We start from the raw sequence: 24,000 nt of genomic DNA, 5'->3' as shown, positions 1-24,000 counted from the left end.
GCCTCCACATACACACTCATGTCTACCATACACATGTACACATACACACATATCCATATATACACACACTACTGTTTGTGTGTCATATAATCCTCTGTGCCATATAATCCCCTTTATCTATGGGTCCCCAAACTATTTAGATAAGGTCAGTACATACCTACTTACCTCCATTGGTGCTAAGGCTTTTCCTGTCATGATACTGTTTGGAATGACTGGAGCTCTGGCAGAATCTAGCAACTGACAGGGCAATTTAGTGCTCCCTTGGTTGCAGGTCACTGTGTAACTGCTCTATAAAGTTGTGTTTGCAGTATTACTACGTAACAGCATTCAGCTGAGTGAAAAGGACTCCATTAAATCACAATATACATCATCTTTAGTGACTTTAACAAATGCAATTAGTATACCTAATTTTTAGGTCTTAGTGTTTTTGATATCACTTTTTGTTAGTGTAATAATTCTAAAGTTCCATAAAAGTAAAAGCTTTTATTTTTTTCAGGTACTTTCTGGATGTTAGTGCACCCCATCATATATACTTTGTTGAGGAAATCATAGAGGTTTGCAAAACTCCGTAGAAGAATCTGATTTCTCAGGAATTTATAAACATTTTTCACCAATTTGACATTTATCTCCAATAATATCACTTCTTCTTAAGGCTGCTCTCATTAATTCAGTTGAGAAAACTTTGAATCAGATCACATGAGGCCAGAGTTTGTGAGTCTTCTACAGAGAGATTTGCGTCAGAGTTGCCAGATGACTCAAATAGTGAGAACATTTTTAGAGATGGAATAATCTGAAATACTCCAAAACCACAACATTCATTGTACAGATGGTACTTTCCTGAATTTAAACAACTATTATGGTTGTGACATGTTTCTCTTTAAGGCCATATGACAATACGGAATCTAGCATAGGGATATGATAGTGGAGAAAAGACAGAGCTGGCTGTTTTATTGTGATTTAGGCCATATTAATTTAGTAGCCTTTATCTGGATTTCTTAAAGCCTCTCATTCATGTCTATTACTCTGGAAGAGATGGTTTCGATTGTTTTCTGAAAGTATTTGCTTTACTTTTTTGAAAGCACTAAACTTTGGATGTCATTACTCTATCATCACAGAAGTGATTCTATCCCATCTATCCTTCAAAATCAGAAATTCTCCTTATGCTAAATGTAATACATCTTTCAGAAATATATATATATATATATTTGGTTTCTTCCAGTCTTAACCAGTTCTTAGACATATGTTCATTTTCTGCTTATTATCCATATGAACTTACATAAGATTTATGGAACTGTAGTGGAATACTGGGGGAAAATCATTGTCGTTCATGGATATTGGGGGTTTGAGCTTCAAAATATAGGAAGTATAATAGATTATCTTAAATTCACATTTTATTAATACTGTGATGTTCATTTGATTGACTTTTTGCTTCTGAAGCTTCATGTGCACTGCAGATAGCTTGGGCTTGCCAAAATCAGACCTATAGGTTTGATTATGACAAATGGCAGAAACCTTTTTGAAAAGTGAGATAGCAGTGGGTGGATGCCCTAATGAAGTTCTACATTTATAATAAGTAGGGCACTCTGTGCTCTCTACACAGGAATGACTTTTAGTAATGTCACTGACATTTCCACCCCATCCATTAAGAGTGAAATGCTTTCACACACTTACTTTTGCCTTTAAAATCTGCTATAGGGTTCTTTTGGATGACAGCTTCATAGGGACAGACAATTAGATCATCTGATGAGTGATTCGACAGTATTACAATGAAATTCATGAGCTTCCAGAAGAATTTTACTAACCCAGCAAATGGGATCCATGAAAGTGGATTAGAACAATCCACATGAGAAAATAATTCTGTAGCACCATGTCAAGAATCTTGGATTCAGGATGACCTTTGTAGCATACACTTTCCCCTTGCAAGTAGCCTTAGCAACTTGCAAGGAGATGCCACATTTGCCTAAATATGCTAACTACCCCTGACCAGTTGCATTTTTCATGTAAGAATTCTTCCTGTTCACAGCAAACTCTCTATTGATGCATCAGCAGTGTCACTTTTATATTGGGGGTAAAAAACAGTTATCTAATTTGACTTTAAGCCCGCTCAGTGGGATGAAACTCATGTGTGGTATCGTAAACATAGTCAAATATACATGGCTGGAGGGATAATAGATCAAAGAAAAGTCCTATGTCTGTCACATCCCTAGAAAACTGTAATTTCTTACTATATGCTAAAAATGTGTCCTTACATTTACAAACAAGTACCTGTCACAATTACAGAGTTCCTCAACTGGTCACACACACACAGAATAAGTGTCTGAGAGATGCCCAGCCCTAAGTGACGTATGTACAATGGAACCTCTGCACCTAAGGCTCACGGAGCATAATGAAATGGGGGGGGCGGTAAAGAGAATACTAATGCATCTCTCAACTCTCACCAGTGAAGCTTTCTCATGAAACAGAGAGCCATTAATACAAAAAGGCACAACTGGCCAAAATACAGGGAATAACGGAGTTCAAAGTGTGTTTTCCTGGATAGGACTCCTCCGACCCAGGGCTCAGGGACCATTGTGGAATTGGGGGCAGAAAGTTTCTAAGAGCCATCGGTGGTGGATGACCGCAAGGAAACAGAGCCTTCAGGCATATGGGAACTTGTTCATATGAACTTACAGAAATACTGACAGCATACACAAGACCCTTGAAAACTCAAAGACAAAAACCTAGCATAGAACCGGGGAAATGGGCAAGAAACCCCAACGCAAGCCAAGGGAATATTGGCAGCTGATCACTTCTGGGTGAGGGAGAATTGGTTTTCTTTATGGAAGATTTGCTAGAAAGGCTGACGACGCTCCAGTGGATGAAGCAGTGGATGAAGCAACACTGAGGGACACAAATTTGATTTCACTGACCCTAACATATATGACACAATGCATGAAGTCTTGTGGGGAGGCTATGGAGATACAGATAGGGGAGTGGGTCTAAATGTGATTATGATATATTGTATGAAATGCACATTCAACCAAAATATACTGAAAAAATTCTTCTTCAAGATAAAATGATTCCAAGGAAGATATCATCTTCAGCTAAGCTGAGCTGTAACCAAAATGAAAGATTGGTTGTTTCTCTACTAGATGGTTTATATAAATCTTTTTCCTTGGAGGCCAATGATCTCATAAGCATAAAGCCTAATCTTATTCACTCCCCAGTAAAAGTATCTTCCTGTACTTTAATATTATATGGTCATGCACTTCCTTCCTGACTCTTAAAATTTTTTCCACCTCCTCTTCTGCAGTGGTCCGTGAGCCCTGGGTGGGTGGAGTTTAATTTAGGAGTCCTGTCCAAGGACCAGAATTCTGAAAATTCTTAATCTCTATGTTTCAGCCATTTGTGGCCTTTTGTGTTTCTAGGCCTCTGTTGCATGAGGGAGTTTCATTAAAGAGAATTGAGATACTCATTAATTTCCTCTTTACCCCTTGTTCTGTTTCGTGAGCCTTAGGTATAGAGGTGCCATTGTAACACTTAGGCCTGGGCAATTCGAAGACATTGTCTGTGTGTGAACAGTTGTGGTGCTCTGTAATAGACTCAGAGTGAGATGTTCTGTATGAAATACCCAAAAATTCAATAATCTTTAAAAAAAAAAGATGTAACGGTTATGTAAAAAATATCCTCCTGGAGCAAAATGTTTTGTTGGACAAGATAAAACACTTTCATAAGCTAATTATGAATTATAGGAGGTATGCTCTGTAATGCATACATGAACAAACACTTATATTTTCATACCAAGTGCTGAGGAAACACTTAATGAGTCTATTTTCTTTTACTCCCTACTTATATACTATACTACTCATCCAGATACTCAAATGGTGTCATTCAATGCCATTACGCTGGCCCTCAGAGAAAAATTTTGAGTTGGGAAACAAAGTTCCGAAGTATCAGAAGGTGCTGGACTTAGAAGTACATTAGAATAGATTATTTACTATAGGATTTATTGAGATTGTAAAGAAAACTGATAGGAGCTGGAAAAGCACAGCTAGAAAATTATGAAAAAATGTATGTGGCCTCTTCAGTTCTAGACCATATAAAAATCATAGTAATTAATAGAACTTTTTGTTGGTGAAGAATATAAGAATAGAAGGCAAAGCTATATGAGCTCAATATATAGCTTGGGGATAGAGCCTTTGACTAGAATGGGTGAGACATTTGGTTTGATACCTAGCATTGGAAAATAAATAAATAAGTAAATTAATTAATTAATAAAGTATATGTGGGAACATATACTATATATTTTATTTTGTGAGAAAAAGATGAAGTTTTCCAAAATGATATTGATAGAAGTGGCAATTGGTGAATAATTAGGATAATCTTTCTTAAAATACAGATAATGAAGAAAATATATACATAGACATTAGATTTTCAAAAGTAATCTTTGAGTGGGTACAAATTTCTCTGGGCAATATAAAATAAATACATGACAAATCAATTAATTTTATTATAAAGCTTTCAAACTGATGTTCTCAAAAATGTCTAAAGTCAGATGATGAAGAGAAAAAGAGCTATATTTATTATTGTATAGGTTTTATAAACCAATAGTAAAAATGCAACCTAATAGGAAGTGGACCACATAATAGCATAAAGAGAAATAACTTATAACTGAAAATTAAAAATCAAATAAATTACCATTATCAATTTTAATTTGAATTACTCTGAATTTATAAAAAGTAAATCCACATTTTTACTTACTGTTATAAAATACCAAAACTACATGAGGAAATTCTTAATCATTTTCCACGTGATTTTAAGTAGACTTAGTTTAATTTGAAAATCTATGTAATAGAATGTTTTAGCTATTAAAATGTAAATTATTAAAAATGTGCAAGGAAATTCATGTGTGTTTTCCATGTGGTCATATGTTGATTTTAAATTTGCACATTGTTTCAAAAATTCCATTTCCAGAGATAGAGACAGATAAATTATTGATAGATGATAGATATTAAGCAGTGAAATTGACTGTAATGAAAAATGAACAATTAAATTGTATTTCTTAAAGACTATAATTAAATCCAGAGTGTATATATATATATGTGTGTGTGTGTGTGTGTGTGTGTGTGTGTGTGTATAGATATATTTAGAAACTGAAAATATATTTTATAAAAACATTCACTGGATGGGCTAGAGATGTGGCTCAGTCGTTTAGCGTACTGGCTACTCTTGCAGAGGACCTGCGTTCATTTCCTCCCACCCACATGGTTACTAACAACCATCTGTAACTCCACTTCCAGGGGATCCAATGCCATCTTCTGACCTCCACGGGCATTGCACGACATGGATGCATTAACATGCATGAAGGCAATATACTCATACATAGAAGAAATAATAAATAACAAAATTTGAAAGTATACACTCGAGTATTTTCAAAAGGTTTTAGTTAAATACTCATTGATAAGGAAATGATTAAATATTCTTATTAAATACTAATACACATTTAATATAAAATAATGATTGTCCTTACACTGATATGGACTGAATGGCGGGTTAATACAATATTGCATAATGTATCTTTAGCTAGTGTTATGCTATGTAAACAGCTTGATTCTAAACTAGTAATCCCATTTAGCCCTAGTCACTCTTGTGCTGAGATTATAATTGTACACTACTACACCTTTACTTATGTATAGACGATATATGTGTATATGCATGTGGGTGTATCTATATGCACATAGTGCATGCTCAAGCACTACGGTGTACTAGGGTAATCATTACAGTTACTTGGTTGTTTTCAACGTTTGTTCCTTCTGCCAAGTGGCTATGTTGGCTATTGTGATCTGAGTGTAAAAATGTGATGCAAGAAACATGGCTGGTGAGGCTAGAAGAGGAAAGAACTTTTTCCAATGTATTCATATTTACTTATATGTATGTACACATGCATTTCTGTATGTATGCATGTATGCAAACCTGTGGGGGTGCCCATAAAGGCCAGAAAAAGGGATAACTACACCCAGTTTGTGTGCTGGGAAATAGGACACAATTCCTTGGGAAGAGAAGCAGAACCTCTTAACTACTGAACCATTTCTGTAGCACATGGAAGGAATGATTTTAACAGCAGATGATTATGAAAATATTAAAGTATGAAGTGAGATGATAATGAGAAAGAAAACTTAAGAACTAGAATGTGTTTTTTTTTTTCACCTGCTAAGGTTTTCCAAGGATAAGCAGAAACTATTTTCATATATGAAAAATGATACCTAAATATATTGAAGAATTATTTCTGATAACTCTGTAGCATAGGGTCAAAAATATGGAAATGAATGTTTCTTTTCCTAAAATAAATTTTTTGCTGTGTGAGTGTCATGATTAGTTTTAAACGTCAACTTCACACAATCTAGAATGACTTGCGAAGGAAGTCTCAACGATTGTATCCATTAGGTTGACCTACGGGCATGTTTGTGGCAATTTATATTGATTTCATTAATTGATATGAGAAGACAAGACCACTTTAGGTGGCATTATTCCCAGGCAGGTGGTGCTGGATTCTATAAGACTAAAGAAAGTGAACTGAGCACTAGCATGTATGCATTTACCGTCTTCTTCTTTTGACAGAGGAAGTGCTGTGATCAGTTCCTTCAAGCTGTTGTTAAGACTTTCCTGATATGATGAGCTATATTGTTGGACTTTTACTCACCTTGCTTTTGTTGCATTTTATCACAACAAATGAAAAAAAACTAATACAAAATTTGAAACAGAGAAATTGGACCATTGCTGTGATAAACTTGATCTTTGGGGCCATCGGAAGAGTTTTGTGTGAGGAATGTGGAGTTTATAGCTTTGGGTAAAAAAGCCATTGAATGTTGTGGGCAGACCTTAGTGGGCTATTCTACTTGGAGCTTGAATGTAAGTATTCTGAGAGAAATACAGACACCCTGGATACCTGACTTGTGAAGTTTCAGAGCGAAACAAGGATTCCCAGGGGATCTGGGCTAACAACCATTTGTGTAAGTATTTAGCCAAAAAATCTGCGTTCATGTTTCCTATATCCTGAGAACTTGAGTGAAAGTAAATTTAACGATCAATGATTCATTCGTTTGATATAGGAAAGGTATATGAATAAGCTTAAAGTTTTGATCAATGAGAGTACAGATAATAAAACATCTATGAATTTAAAAGGAATATCAGCATCAAAAAGAAACCCATCCCTCTTCACTGGGACAATAAGAAAATTTATCCATAGGGTCAACACACAAAGCTGATATAGTTGTGCTCCAAGGGGACCAAGCAACATCTCCAGGTATTAGCAGAACACTGCAGTGGTATCCACATGGTATTGGTTTTAAAGACATGAAAGAGGTGAGACTGAGGGGTCATGGACTGTAATTGAGGTCAGGAACTGTATTGAAGTGTTGATTCTCTGAGGAAAAGCCTGAGAGACCATTACATGAAACTGTGAAGGACAAGCCTAAGCTATACTTGAGAAACCAGGATACTGGAAACATCTGGACCATGGGACATTTACAAAGGAGGGCTCCTGATGTGGAGTGGAGCCAGCCTAAACTAAGAGAGAAGATATATGTCTGTGCTACAGGTGGCAGGGATGAAGGAACAGGTTTGCCAAATCCATTCAGAGTCCAGTTAGGTAGTCTCTACAAGATCTAGATCCCAGACCTCCAGTATTTGGTGATTCCTTTGCTGATTTTGGTTTTGCTTTGTTATTATTGTTTTATATCTCAGATCATCCATTTGAGAATGGGAATATTTATTCTTTGCCATATAGCTGGGAGTACATAACTTGTTTTTTTGTTTGTTTGTTTGTTTGTTTGTTTTATTTCGCACGACCTACAGTTAAAGAGACTTTTTAGATTTTTCAAACTGAACTGCATTTACAGTATATGATAAATATGACTTTGGAGTCAAGGAGCTATGATTGAGACTAATGTATTTGTATGTAAATTTAATAACTTATGGAGCTACGATGGTTAGTTTTAAATTTTTAACTTTAAAAAACTTTGCTGAGAATTTCATACATGCGTATAAGGTGTTTTGATCAAATACATGCCCACTCCCTCCCCGCCAACACATCCCCTTTCCTCTCTCCCTTCCCATCTCCCTGCTCCTCTCTCTTCCCCCTCCTCCTCTCCTTTTCCCTCCCCCTTCTACCTCTACCCCTTTCCCCCTCCATCACTTTTTTTCTGACAATTTCCTATACTTTCTTTCCTTTTTTTTAATGGTTCTTTTTGTTACACTAACATTCCCCCCTCTGAAGATGTAACCCTAAAATCTTTTAGAGATTAGATAAGAGCTCCCACATACTTCTGATATTTTTGGCCTTTGGAAGAGTGTATGTTGCTAAAGGGCCAAGGACATTTTTACTTTTAGCAAAGAAACTGGCTACTTTTCTTTGGGGTCTTTTTTTATCCTAAATGCCTAGCCAATTCCTACCTCCTATTCTTATCATACCATACTCTGAAGAGGATACCAAATTGCAGATAGGTATCAGGGTTGCAGTCTGCTCTGGCTTCTTCCATGATGAACAGGGACACAGGGTGAAGCAATTAGGTTGCCCCTTCAGTGGGTCTATCTAAAAGACTCCTAAATTGCATAACTCATCTGTAGGGAGAAAAGAAAGTCCTTGACTGGTGAATAGGGGATGTGAAGGACAAGTAAAGGCAAGAGTAGTTAGCATCACAAATTCTAGACAGGGAACCAGAAAAAAGTTAGAACAGGGCAAATTTCAAATATTCATATCAGAGTCCATTGGGGTTTCTTGATGAGAGCTTCCAAATGCACCCTCTGTTGAGTTCCTCCTCATTTTTCTTTTGTCTGCCAAGGCTGGACTCGAGTGTGATGGATTCAGGATTTGCTTTCAGGCATTTCGATAGCTGTTGGAGTGGTTAGAATCAGTGTCAGTTCCCCCTCAAAGGCTTCTAGATAGGGGGAGAAAACAAATTTAGCCATCATTTTAGAACAATACTAGGTTATCTCCCTTAGCTATAGGTGGGCACTACAGTATTGAAGACCAAGATTTGAAGTCTTACATCTGAGCAGCACTTTGTGTTTAGGAAGAAAAATCATCAATGAGAGATAATTGTCTAAATAATTTTTCATATAGACTTAAGCCTAGTGTCTGGAAGTATAATCCCTTGAACTCTTAAAGAAATATACTGACCACTTTACTCTTTGGTTATATTTTCCTTTTGGGTTTTTAAGACCACACAGTTGGTCAACATAAACCAATTTATTTTTATTCTTCAAGTCGTTGGAGGATCTGTTCCTCAGGAGTCACATGGGCTTGGGAAGAACCCCTGGCTCCTTTCTTTTACCAGTTCCATCTATGTGAAGATATGTCTAAGGTCCTGCTCAACCATGACTGGATTTTCTTGGAAGCATGCAAGAAATATTTCCTCTGAGTTGACCCTCCTTTTTGCACGAGTCTTCTCACTTCCACTACAGTAATTAAGAATATTCCCCACAGAAACGGCCTAGGTGTCTCCCTACCTGATGATTCTAGATTTTAGAATTCAGGTTTTCAGTATCCCAATATCCGTATATCATACCCAAATTTACAGCACAAAGGCCAAGAGGTCATCTAATGTGTAAATTAGCATATCATTTACTACTGTCCCTCATTTGTCTAAATCTAGCCATTAATAAATCTGTTTGTCTATATAGTCAAAGACAAAGACTCATGTCATCCTTAAGACTCTCAGTATATTTCCTGGTGCAACAACCTTCTTTTGTCTAGAATACTGGAATAGCTTAAGTGAATTACATGTTTCTAAGCTTACTCTAAACCTCTAGTCAGAATGTTGGATAGCCACAGAGCTGAAAAAAATACAGAAAAAAATAAAGTTCACTGTAGCAGAGAATCTTCCAACAGTTTTTCATCTCTTTCAGAGAGCACCTGAATATTCTTGCATTCCTGCAAGAACCTTTTTTTTTCTAACAATATCTTGTCTTCATTCAACTCCATTGTAAGTACAGTTGTCCTTGATTTCTAGAGTTTGGCAGTGATATTCTTGGAGCAATTACTATTATGATCACATTTTTGTGTCTGTCCCCATTCTTTTTCTTTCGATATATATTTCACATGCTTTCTTTTTGAATATGTTATCTGAAGATGGGGGAGTCCTACCAGAGTCACCATGTGATATTCGGGAAATTGGGTCACCCCCTGGAGTTCTTAGCCTCCTTAATAAAATAATTTAAGAACATACTCAAACAGAAGTCAAGGACAAACTTATTAGGATTTAAAAGAAAAATCCCTGTACAGGCAAGCAATAAATCTAGACAGCTGCTTAGAAGAGGATAGAGAGTGGAGAACAGAAAGAAAAATAGTAATGCTGTGTGATTTAAGCCAGTATGGAAGTCAAGCACATGGTAGATAGATAGCCACATGGCAGTGAGTGGAGACTTAGAGATAGAGTAAGCCCAAAGTACCAGAAAAAGTATACTTAAGCTGTGGCCAGCATCCAAAAGAAAGACATAGAAAAGAAGAAAATGGAATAGCTATGCCTCAGAAAGGGGGGCAAACTCAGTTGAATTTCTTGGTGGTTCTCAATAGGATGTGGGAATTCTGTTAAAGTACAGTATCTTATTAAAAGGATAATTATTCTGGATATCTCTTTAGCATGCATCAAGGTGACCCTCCTCTCTGGGTCACTTGGCCAAGTGACTGGTAGGCCCACTTGGAACATTAAGTCTCCATCCTGGTCAAAGATTTCATTCTCCTGAATAGAAGGAACTAGTTTTCCTTTAATGGGCCTTTACTGCTGCTGCGATAAATTTACTTAAATTTAATGTACTTATTTTCATTCTTCCATACTTAATTATCTAATTTTGCATGACAATAAAACTCCTGAGTGAACCTTGGTCAAATTCTATGATGCATGTTTTATACATTCTATTTTAAATTAACTTCCTGAAAACATAGAATTGCACAGCAAATAGTCTGCTAGAGATTAAGATTTCTACATCAAAGTTTTATTGTTTGTTTTGATTTTTCTGAGCACTTTCTGGTATTTTATCTCTATGCTTGTATAATTTGACTTCCCTATTTTTTTTAAAAAAAATTTATTATTTTTATTTTATGTGTATGCATGTATTGCCTGCATGTAGGTAAGTGTACCTGTGTCGTGCAATGCCCTCGAAGGAAAGAAGAGGCTGTTGGCACCCCTGGAACTGGAGTTACAGATAGTTGTTAGCTGCTGTGTGGGGGCTGGAATTCGAACCCGGGTCTTCTGCAAGAACAACCACTGTTCTTAGCCATTGAGCCATCTCTCCAGCCCCCTGACCTTCCTATTTTTAACTTCAGGAGTTCTGCCGCTGTTTTGTCTGTGTCTTAATATGTCATTTTGTTAGGTTTTGAAAGAAAGTTTATTGTTCAATTACAGAGTATATAATTACATATATAAATTTAACCTCATTAACTATTTAAAAGAATTGTCTGCATTATTTCCTTTCTATTTATTTGCTTTGTTCTGAATTAAAACCTATGAGTTAAAGGCTCAATAAACTATGTTTGCATTTCTCTTTATTCTTTAAACTCTGTTCTATGAGTTTTTAGGCTGTATTGTTTATATATAAAATTTCAGGAAAGCAAATTCTTCGTGGTATATTATACCAGTTTCCTTCTTTCTCCCTCCCTGTCCTTGTTACTGTACACCTTTCTGTTTCTCTCCCTTCTATTTTTCCTCTTTGCTCCCTTTCACTCTGTCTCTCTCTCTCTGTCTCTCTTTCTGTCTCTCTCTCTTTCTCTTACTTTCTCGATATGTATGTCCACCAGTATTTGAAGACATTTTGTTTCAATTAAAATTTTAATTTGTTTGCATAATAAACAAAACAGGATATTTGTGTATATATATATATATATATATATATATATAACTGGCTATCCATGTAACTTTTGATACATGTATACACTGTGTAATACTTTAGTTGTATTAAATGCGTTGAGTTCCTCAAGCTGTGGCATTTTTGTTGTAGTTAATGCCTTCACAGCAGTCTCTTCTGGCTGTTTGAACTATATTACGTAACTGTTTTCCATGTTCAATATACTATTCTGTAGTACACCAGAGCTAAATTCTATTCACTGTAACTTAGCATCCATTGATCAGTCTCTTCTTCCAGATTTCTTTGGTCCCTTTCAGCCAACATTCATGTGATTAAGCTCTTTAAGAGACTACGTATGAATGAGAAAATATAGTATTTGTCTTATTGTGCTTTTTTAATAAAATGATCTCTTCTTAAGTGAAAAGACACTAATCTGTCTTAGAGCTGAAAATGTTCCATTTTTGTATACATATTGTTTTTTAAATTATTTTTATTTGATGTGCACCAGTGTATTGCCTGCATGTTTGTGAGTACACCTGTGTCATCCAATGCTGCGGAGGTCAGAAGAAGGCTTCGGATTCCCCTGGAACTGGAGTTAAGGATGGTTCGCAGCATCTATGTAGGTGCTGGGAATCAAACCTGGGTCCTCTGCAAGAGCAGTCAGTGCTCTTAACCGCTGAGCCATCTCTCCAGCCCCTATACGTATTGTTTCATCTGTAACTAATCATCAGTTGATGGAAATTAAGGCCGTTTCTTCTTTTTCTTGTTCATCAAATTTGCTGGAATATAATTGATCTTTCATATAACAATCTCAAATAATATTTTGTATTTCTCTCATGTAGGTTGATATGTGCCTCTTTTCATCCATTCTTTTATTTATTGATGATTTATTTCATATTTTTTGAAAGGGATTTTATACAATTACTACCTGAAAAGAAAAAATTAGCATGAAATTTACCCAACTGTGAATACTGAGAACTACAACAACAACTGGCCTGGAAGATACTCCTATTGGCACAATAGTCTCAGGAATATTATGGAGTAATTAATTACTTTCTAACTGGACTCAAAGTCCACTTCATAGGATACAGCCCATACCTGACATTGCATTAGGCCTAGGAGCCTGAGGCTAGGCAGCCTACAGGCCAAGAAAGAAAGCCTAATACAACCATTCTGCTAAATAAATATAATATTAAACAGATTTCTAAAGACTTAATGCTATGCCCATATGTTAACATATCTCTCAACTTTCATCAGAGGAGATTCTTGATACAGCAGATGATGATTAATACAGGCAAACACAACTAGTCAACATGAGAGAATAAAAGACTTGTCTATGTATAGAACACCTGGATCGAACTTTGCTTTCCAAGATGCAGGGATCATTGCAGAAAAGGGAGCATAAATATTGCAAGAGCCAGAAGAGTTAGGTGTACACAAGTTTTCCAGACAGTATGTCAGCTGCTCAGATGAACTCAAAGCAATACGGACAACATGCTCAAGTCCCACGTAAGATCAAGCCGGAAAAAATCCCAACGTAGACTTGAGCAAGTGTAGTGAAGTACTCCCAGCCCATCCTGAGAAACTACTGCCAATATACGACTGCAGGGAAAGGGACATTCAGTCTTAGAGATTCTTACTAGATTGATCAGAGAACTCCCTGTTCTTCTCCTAGCTTCACTATTTAAGTATTTTGGGGTTTCTGATATTTAGTTTCTTACATACTTTATCCATTAATTTTTATTTTATTTCATTTTTTGTGTATGAGTACAATCCCTGCATGTAGGTAGGTAGATGTTTCTGTGTCACGTAATGCCCACGGAAGGGACCATCTGATTCCCTGAAAGTGGAGTTGTAGAGGGTTGTTAGCCATGATGTGGATGCTGAGAATTGAAACTGGGTCCTCTGAAGGAGCAGCCAATTCTCTTAACTGCTGAACCATCTCTCCATCCATAATACTTGTGCTTTCTGATACCCATTTCTATAATTTTCTTCCAGAAGCCACCTTCAAATACTGAATACTGCAGCCTTCAGAAGTGCAGGTAGAAAGAGAGAGAGAGAGAGAGAGAGAGAGAGAGAGAGAGAGAGAGTAGAGAGACAGAAGAGGAGGGTTAGGCAGAGGCAAAGAGACCACAGGTAAAATCAGACCTCTGGGAACTTGATCATCAACTTGCAAAAATGGTGATAGCATGTACAAGACCCGTGCTGACTCAGACAAAATCTCAGCAGGAAATGCACAGCAGGCCCCAACCTTAGCCAAGGAACTATTGGCAAATGATCACCACTGTGTGATGGAGGCAAGATTTTCTTTAAGTAAGTGACTCTAGCTATGCTGACTAGACTACAGTGGATGAACTTGAAATGAGGGACATCTGGGCACATATGCTTGATAGAATAGGACTTAAAATATATGACAGAATACCTGAAATGTGCTTGGGGATCTATGGGAGATAGGGAAGGAAGAAGTGTCTGAATTTGATTAAGATCTATTATTTGAACTATGCAAAAACTCAATAAATATTGGGGAAAAAAACCAACATTAAAAAACTGAACTTGATTGCATAATCTCAGAAGATGGCATTTCACAGCTCTTCTTCTTATGTTCAGACTCTTACATCCTCTTTCCACCCATTTTCATGATGTTTTCTAAGCCTTAGAGGGGGTGGTATGAATGTCTTGTTGAGGGATGAACACTAAACCACCAGAAGCTCATAGGGCCCTACCCTTCCTTGATGAATGATTGGCTACTGAAAGACTGGGAGAGGGAGTCATTGTCTCCAGTTGTGTGCCACTCATGGGCCACCAGGATCCAATGGATAATTCTAAACCATGCTTACACACATAATCCTGGTTAAACCCAATATACTGCAAAATAAAACAAAAATACAGGAATGTGGGAAAGGCATTTGTAGTGTGGGGTCTGGCAAAGGTGAGAAGTGAGAGTAAATAGAATTCACTTTATACGTGTATGAAAATGGTAACGAACAAATTTAAGAGGCATAAAAACAAAATTAACTTAATTGTGAAGTAGTAGACAACCATATGAAATGCTTCTCAACATGTCAAAGAGTGTGAGCAAGGATCTTGAGACTTACCAACATAATTTTCCTTTGTGACATTGTAGGGACAAATTCGGATTGTTTCAGTTTCCAAAGGCAGCTGGGACAGCTATTTGGAATAGTGAATCTAGAAATCTTCAAGAAATATGTAATAAAGAAAAACATGAAAACTATTTACCAGCTCATGTAGAATTTTGAGTTAAGGGAAAGTCTTTAAGGGAAGAGTACCTCCTATTCTGTTTTATTTTATCAGTTGTTATTGCCTGTGTTCTGATTCAAATTTGATCTCTTGGGAACAATTATCTACTGATTCATCAAAAGATTTCTTCAACTTGGGAGGCAGAAACAAAGAAGAGGGTTTGTGTGAGTTCAAGGCCAGCATGACAAGCAAAGTGAGTTCCATGCCATCCAGGGTAGAGTGAAAACCCATCTCAGAAAAAGGAAATTCCTTCTATGTGCTTTTCCTCTTATGTGCATGGCACTTATTCCTGAGCTTCCAATTGCTGTACCAGTGGAGGTAGGAAAGGAAGAAGTGACTTGGAGTAAGAATCTTCAGTTTGGTAGGTTGATCTAAGAGGACTTTTCTTATAAATGTTTCTGTCATCTAGGTAGGATTCATTGTTCTGACATTTTGATATTTGACTCCTTGCAAAAAGGAAGTATCCATGGGGTTCTTATTTTTATTTCTTATGGTGTCATTCTTTCTCTGCAGATTTATTGTTTGTGTTTTTTATTGCTGTTATTCTTGGTCAGCAATTCTAAATCTTATGTCATTTTCTATTATTTTCTACAACTTGTATAATCTCCATGATTTTCGTACAGGGTTGACAAAAGCAAAACTAGAATTCCCACATCAATTCTCTTTTACATCTACCTCTCTATTTGTTATATGATTTAGAATATGGGCTTGGGGCTAGAAAGATGGCTCAGTGGTTAAGAGCACTATTGCTCTTACAGAGGACCGAGTTTGATTCCCAGAACCCACATCAAGTCATTGATTCACAACCACTTGTGTCTCCACTTCTAGGGGATTTAACATTTTCTTCCAGCCTTCAAGGGCTTCTGCATGCATAGATGCACATAAACTCATGCACGCACACAAGAAAATAATAAATCAATCAATAAATAAACAAACAAATAAATAAATAATACAACTATCAGAAAACAATAGAAACTTAACAGGTGTGCTCGGTTTCTTTTGAGTCTATCACTGTCTAGATCTCACCCTTCCAAGTGATTGATCAATGATCAGAATGTTCACAGGCAGGTTTTATTTTTCTTAGAAATTTCTTTATATAGCTAGAAGTCATAGATACATTCAGCTATAGATGTTTTCTCTTTTGAATTGGTCTATTTCCATTTCATTTGGTAGATATTCCCTCATTTTCTATTTTGAAAGAGTATAGTCTGGTTCTGATTTCCTTGAAGACAGAACTATCCTTCCTTTTTTGACACTTCTTGTCTCATTCGTTTTTGTTTTGTTTTGTTTAGCAGGAATTTAACCCAGGACTTTGCACATTTTAGCCATGTTCTTTTAGTTTTGACTTTGAGACATCTCACTAAGTTGCCATGCCTGATCTTGAATGTATTTTGTAGGGCAGGAAGCATTTCCACTTGAGAGCCTCTTGCCCCAGCCTCCTCAGTAGCTGACATTACAGTCCTGCATTACTAGGCGGTGTAAACTTTTCATTTGCCATCTTTTTTTTTTTTTTAAGTCACTGTTTTTTTATTATTGTTCATTGTCTTAGAAGACTCACAAAGAATCTTTAACAAATATGGCAAATAAAGAAGAGATATGCAGGGGGCTGGAAGGATGGCTCAGCCATTAAGAGCAGTGAAAGCTCTTACAGAGGACCGGATTCAATTCCTAGGACCTATGTGGCAGGAAACAAATGTCTGTGCTTGACTGCCATTCCAGGGGAATCTGATACCCTCTTCTAATCTCCGTGGGTGTTGCACAACATAGGTGCACATATATACATACAGATAATACTCACATACACATAAGATAAAAAAAATAAAACATTTAAAAATAATACATATGCATCTATAATTGTAAATGAAAGTCACAGTATTGCTGGCTTCAAATAAAAAATAGATATGCATTTAAAAGAAATTGTTGAATGTGTTTGTCATATGTGTCATATATTAAATTAAGAATTATTGATACTCTCATGCAAAACTAGTCATAAGTTTTAAATAGTTATAATATGGGTTAAAAATAAGTAATTTTCCTCCCTTTTAATAGATAATTGTCAAGGAATTGTTATAAAGGCTGGTTTAAAATTTTAACTGCAAATGTATATGTTATGCAAATAAAGTTGTGCTTTGTAAAGTCATAAAATGAAGCTCTTTATTACACAGTAGGAGACCAGGTAATCAACAAATTAAACAAATACAAGAATTATCATATTTCAAAGATGATTCAAAAAATACATTTTGACAAGTAAATGTAGGAATAGAGGATGGTCATGTGTTCCAGGTGGATTTATCATGTGCACCACATATATTAGAATATCACGGAAGTATATTGAAGGAAAATCTGATTTGTTTGAGCCTACTGTATTTATTGAAAAAAACATGATAGATGAGACTGTCATAAATACAAAGAATCAACAAAATTATTATGGCCAAACTGTTATAAATTTATTATATCTGCTTGAAATATAAGAGCTTTCCCTGAAAAAACATTACAAAACCATCTCTGCTGTGACATCCATTCACCTCTAATGTTAATGCCAATCACTAAGACCTGAAACACAAAAATATTGGTGCATGTCTAAATCTATATTTGTCTTAACAATTTTATAACTAGACTCTCTCCTTTATGTAGTGTGAAAGATGCTTCAGCCTTCATGATCGCTCCTTCCATGTTTGTTGTAAGGGCAGGTGCCCAGGACTCAATTCTCTTATGTATCTCAACACTGAGTATATTGCACTTTGTAAATAAAACGTGGAGAACATATCTTCATTGGACCTTACTGTCAGTCAATATGACCTATTTGACAAGGGATATGGAACACTAAACTTCTGTTACATCACCTGCTGATGGGTCCAACAAGAAATTGTCATTCCTGCATGCACAGTGTTAGCCCTTCAACCTTTACTCACAGTTGCACCTAGAGGGCAGCAAGAGATGGATGTGCCAACCCTCTGTCTATTTTTCAGCTGTCACTCAGAAGACAAAACAAGATAAATCAGAAAAACTGAATATTTTATATATGCCATGGTAAATAGGGTGATTTTTATGGACAGAAAGAAATTGGCAGTAGATTCCATGGGGAGAAAAATCTTTTAATACTTCATGCACTCCTGCTTTAATCAAATTGAAGTTGTCATTTATATTTAGGAACTATAAATATATCATTAAAGACGATGTTAATTTACATTTTGTTTCTGAGAAAATACAGCAAAATTATGCAAAACTTATAAAACTTTCAAAGGATGAACTTTCAACGCTAAGGATTTTAAATGACTACATACCAAAATCATTGGTTCACCATTACTGTCAAAAACATAATTTAAAACACTCAAGTTGTCAGAAGAAGATAATTGTTTGTATTTCAGACATTTGCACCTATTAATACGTCTAGACAATTCACTCATATAACTTCTTCCTCACCAAATCAGTTTTAAGATGTCAGGTGATGAAAACGACATATATTAGACTTCCTGAACTTCATCCATAGAGTAAAATAATTCTCTAGGAAGCTAAATATAAAGACTTGTCTATAATACAAAGTACATTGATGTGTATATAAAAGTTTTTACTACTTCTGTTTATATTTCCCAGTTTGTGAACTTATATGACTAAATACAGCAGCTCAGCTTCTTGACTTTACATATTGAAATTTATATCACCAACTCACTACCTATATATCAGATAACTGAATAAAAAATCTTCAGTATTTAACATAGATGCCATTGAGTGAAGTGCTTTGATTTTAATGTGTGTATACATCATTTTCAGATTCTGTTTTTATACTGACTTGGTACTTTCAGCTTATGAGTTCAAATTACATGGGAAAACTGCTGTAATATTTATGAATAAAGACAATATAAGAGCAAACTTACAGTCAAGTTTTAGTAAGGTTTAGCTTACCCTTTTCATTGTGCATCTAAATTACCAAACCTATGAATAACACTGTCACAAGCATGCATATATATATTCTCTGTCCTAATACACCTTGTTCTTCTAGTGAACTTTCATTGCTGGAGGTTACCATAACAGTAATTAAGATTTGGCTGTGTTCTCTATGCATATTCTTCCTCTCTTCCCTCCTTATTTCCTTCTTTAATTTGACTCTTCTGTTTATTAAAATGGGTTAGCAAAGTAATTTTACAATTTTCTTTTAAAATATTTCAACATTAAGTAGGAAAATTTTCCATGTTTGTATAAGTAGAATTTCATGTTTCTCTTTAAAAATAATAAAATTTTACTTGATTTTTTGGTGATTGAAACATGAACTGTTTATTACAAAATATGATGATCCATAGAAGTATAATCTGTATCAGATGGGTCATATATATCATACCCCTCCTTCTAAGGCTCAGGAAGAGGGGACAGAAAGATTCTAAGAGGCAGAAGGACTGGATGTCTCCAGTAAAGCAGTGTTTGCAGTACATGACAGTGCATATGACAGACAGACGAAATCTCAACACAGAGAAGAAGGTGATCATCAAGTTCCACCACTCACTGAGGGCTACTGGCAACTGATGCCTGCTGGGAAAGGGATAATCAGATTTTCTTTAAGCGTGTAGTCCCTGAAAGTGTATTCATGCTCCAGTAGATATTTACACACTCATGCAAATACAGTAAACACTTAGTGGATCCAGTGTGTTACAAAAATTAAAAAAGAGCACATGGTGTTTGGAGGTAATAGTGATAAGGGAGACGATGGAGAGAAATTGGAGGAGCTTAATCAAAACACATTATATGAATTATGAAATTCCAAAACAGTAAAAAAAAATCTTACAGTGACCACAAAAGAAAAACAAAACAAAACAAAACAAAACAAAACAAAACAATAAACCCATTGCTCCTATTTTGCTTTTGTGTTCCTATGGTAACACACTCACTAAAAGCATCCTGCCGGGAGAAAGCATTTCTTCGGCATACAAGTTGCAGCCTATCATCAAGGAAATCAATGCAAGCACTGAAGCAGAAACCCTGGAGGAATTCTACTTACTGCCTTAATTCCAGGTTCATTCAGATACCTTTCTTATTCAAGTGCACCCTCTCTCTTTCTGCATCTCTCTCTGTCTCTCTGTCTCTGTCTCTGTCTAGGTATGTAATTGATATAAACAAATGCTCTTGTGATCTATTATATAATAACATTATGTAATGTTGGTCAGTCATTTTTTGATTTTGGTCTGCTCTAATGATACCACAGATTCATTCCAGAAATGTTCATTAAGTTATCTGACCTTGTTTTTGGCAGTACGGATATATTGGTAGCTAAACTACACAATATACTCTGTTCACAATGAACTGTCCATTCACAAACAGTACTTGAAAGAAATATTTTCATTTTTAATGATTCAGTTTTTTATTTTTTTTATTATTGTTTTCATGTGTATGAGGGTATTGCCTGTATGTTTCCAAATGCACTCGTGTCGTGCAATACTAATGGAGCTTAGAAGAGAACATCTGGTTCCCCTGGAACTGGAGTTACAGACAGTTGTTAGCAGCCACGTGGATGCTGGGAAAGGAACCCGGATCCTCTGCAAGAGCAGCCAATACTCTTAACTGCTGAGTCATTTCTCCAGTCCCCAAACATTATTTTCTTAATAAGAACACAAATAAATTTTAAAACTACAACTGCTTTAACTCTGGTATGTACTCTAAGAAAAATTACTTAGTGATTTGAGAAAATTTAATAGGAAATAATGGTGAGAAACCTTTTCAATGGACACAATTGTTCATCTGAGAAAGTTTTAAGTAACATGATACGCAAAACAAATTTTAGGCAGAATTAAATACATGTGTAAATATTCTACGGAATAAAAGCAGCATATGTATTTGAGGAAGAAAGGCATGATAAATGACACAAAGTGAAGGGAACATGACCAGTAATGTGACGATATGACTCTGTGTGTGTGTGTGTGTGTGTGTGTGTGTGTGTGTGCGTGTGTGTGTGTGAGTGAGTGGTTTGTATGTGTAAAGCACGCAGACTTTGTGGTTTGGGGCTATTTAATTTTTTTTCTTTATTCCAGCAGAATAAAGGGCTCATTAGACTATTTTAATCAGTAAAGTGATATAATAAATATGTGCTTTAAATATATTTTGATTTAAATATGACAGTATCATAAAGGTCACAGAGAGGTGATTACAAATAACTTTAGTTTAAGATCCAATATTTAAGTGAAGTATATGACTGCGAATATACAAAAAATTCTAGCAAATTTATTCTTTCTCTGTTATAATGTTAGAAGCAAGGTCATCTTTAATGAATGTCGGGAAATAGGAAATTGAAAAAGAGTAAGTTTCATTCTACTCGCTGTGTATAAAGGGATCATAAGTTAACAAAATGAAATTGAATTACTGTTAATGTTATAAACTCTTTCAATATCTGTGTTTTTTGACATTTAACTGAAACAAATATTTCATGTTCTTGGACTTTTTCCAATAATATTGGGCTTCCTGGATGAGTTTATGGGTAAAGCAAATTTCATTGCTTTTCTTTTTTAAAAAAAAGCATATATGTTTGCTGACATTTGTTACTCATGTCCCATATCTAGGTAGGGATTTTGTCTGGTTTGAGCTTGCATAGGACTTGGACATGCTGTAACCACTGCTGTGAGTTTATATGAGTAAGTGACCATCCATCTGGAAGTCTTTGTTTCCTTGTGGTCATCCACCCCCTCTGCCTCTTGCAACTTTTCTGCCTCCTCTTCCAATCAAACCCAAGAAACTTTTAACAATTGATAGCTGCTGGGCAAGGGAAAGTGTCTTAAAAGGATGAAACTCTTGGTGGGCCTAGCAGATGGACCCACAATGAACAACATTTGGGGATACAAATCTGAGTCTATGAGTAGTGTTTTATATATGTAAAAGAGTGTATTAAATTGGGCAGAGCAATGGGGAAGGTGCAGGTAGGGGAAGGGATGTAAATACCATCACACTATGTTATAGGAAAATCACAAAAGTGATTTTGTGAATTTAATTTTTTATTGTAAAAAATAAAATTTAAATATATGCATATATATATACGTCATCCCTGCCTGCTAGGAGGATGGAGGCAGTAGGGAGATCAGTTAGAATATTTCTGTAATAATGTGGGTAAGTGATGATGGTGGGTCTGATTAGGTAGTGGTAGAGAGAGTAGAAATGGGCTGATCTTGGTTATATTCTGAATGAGAAAACAAGATTGCCTATCAAATTGGAGATAGGATATTACAGAGAATTAAGGATGACGTCGTGATTTTTCACTGTAAAGGACAGAAATATCAGTGAGCAGCAGAACTCTAGAGATGAAGAAGAATTCTAGAGAGGAAGGTCAGAAATGTAACATTGGGGGCAGGGAAGATGAGTCAGTGGGGGAAAAGCATCTGCTGCAAAGCTTGATGACCTGAGTTCAATCCTGGGGACCTACATGGTGGAAGGAGAGAACTGATTTCCATAAGTTGTCATAAGCACAAGTACACACACTCACACACACACCCTAAATATATCAAAAAAATTTAAAGGAATATAATAGTGGACATGTTAAGTTTGTGATAAATTTTAGATATCCAAGTGGGGATGTGAAGTTGCCAATAGGCTATATGGGCCTAGAGTACAGGACAGAAATCTGGGAGATATACTTTTTTTCACTAGGTGGTCTATAACTTGACATGTAGACCAGGCTGACCTCAAACTCAGAGTGCCTCTATCCTTGCCTCTCAAATGATTTGTCTTTGTAAAGATTTATTTATTTTTGTTTTATGTGTATGAATGCTTGCCTGCATGTGTGTATGTGCAGTGTGTGTGCTATACCAATGGAGGCCAGAGAGGGTGTCACATCCCCTGGAATTGGAATTATAGACAGTTGTGAGCTGTCATATGGGTGCTGGAAACAAAACTTGGGTTCTCTGCCAAAGAAGTCAATGTTCTTAACCACTGTGCCATCTCTCCAGCTTCAAGTGCTTTTTTATTTTTGTGAGATGAAGTTTCACTCTATACCCCTGGCTGTCCTGGAGCTCACTCTGTTGCCTAGGTTATCTTGGAACTCATGGAGGGTCATTTGCATCACCCTTCCAAGTGCTGGGATTTCACCTGGAGGTGAGGCACTATTCCTGGCCATAGAATACTTTAAAGGATGACAGTGAATGAGACTAAAGGACAGATTGTCTGTAATAGATCAGGGGCTGAAGGACTGAGCCCCACGGCACACAGCCTGGAGTGATCAGGAAGAAAATGAGGAAGTGACAAAGGAAACTGAGCAGCACCTGAGGAGGAAGAAGGAAAACCAGAATGAACTGGTGTCCTGAAAGGCTGGTCTCAAACTCAGAGTTCCCACACATTGGCAAAGCTGGGACTAAATGAGATAACAAATTAAATTTATTTAATGTGTGTGTTTGTGTGTGTGTGTGTGTGTGTGCACATGCGTGTGCATGTGTGTGTGTCACAAGAGCTAAGGAACTAAGGAAGTATATTGCTGAGAACATTATTGATTGAAATGAGCATATAACTAAAGGAATATACAGAGAAGAAAGAGTAGATGTTATGGACACTGAACAGTTCAGTAGGATTAAAAAGACCTTAGAATTTGAATTGAGAAAAACTTGTAATCATAATTTTGAACATTAAAAGGATACATAGAGAGAGAAAGAGAGACAGAGACAGAGAGAGAAAGAATTTTTGAATAAAACTAATAAAGTCATAGACTACTTAATCAAAATGACTAGGATGTTCATAAATAATAATAAGTTCATGGAAATGAACTTACAGTCAAATGATGTAAGTTCTAAGTATTTAATTTCTGTCAAGTTATAAAGGCACTAAATCTAAGGTTGGCTGACATAGCCAATATAAGCTCTCTATTTTTATTACTTTAATGTTCTTATTTTTCTTAATAGCCTTGAAAATTATTATTTTAAAATCTACTTCTAGGATACTATTCAGGTATATATGTTGTTT

Source organism: Nannospalax galili, unplaced genomic scaffold (genome assembly GCF_000622305.1).
Source record: "Nannospalax galili isolate Female #2095 unplaced genomic scaffold, S.galili_v1.0 scaffold167, whole genome shotgun sequence".
Lineage (NCBI taxonomy): Eukaryota > Metazoa > Chordata > Mammalia > Rodentia > Spalacidae > Nannospalax > Nannospalax galili.
Note: the sequence above shows the minus strand (reverse complement) of the source record.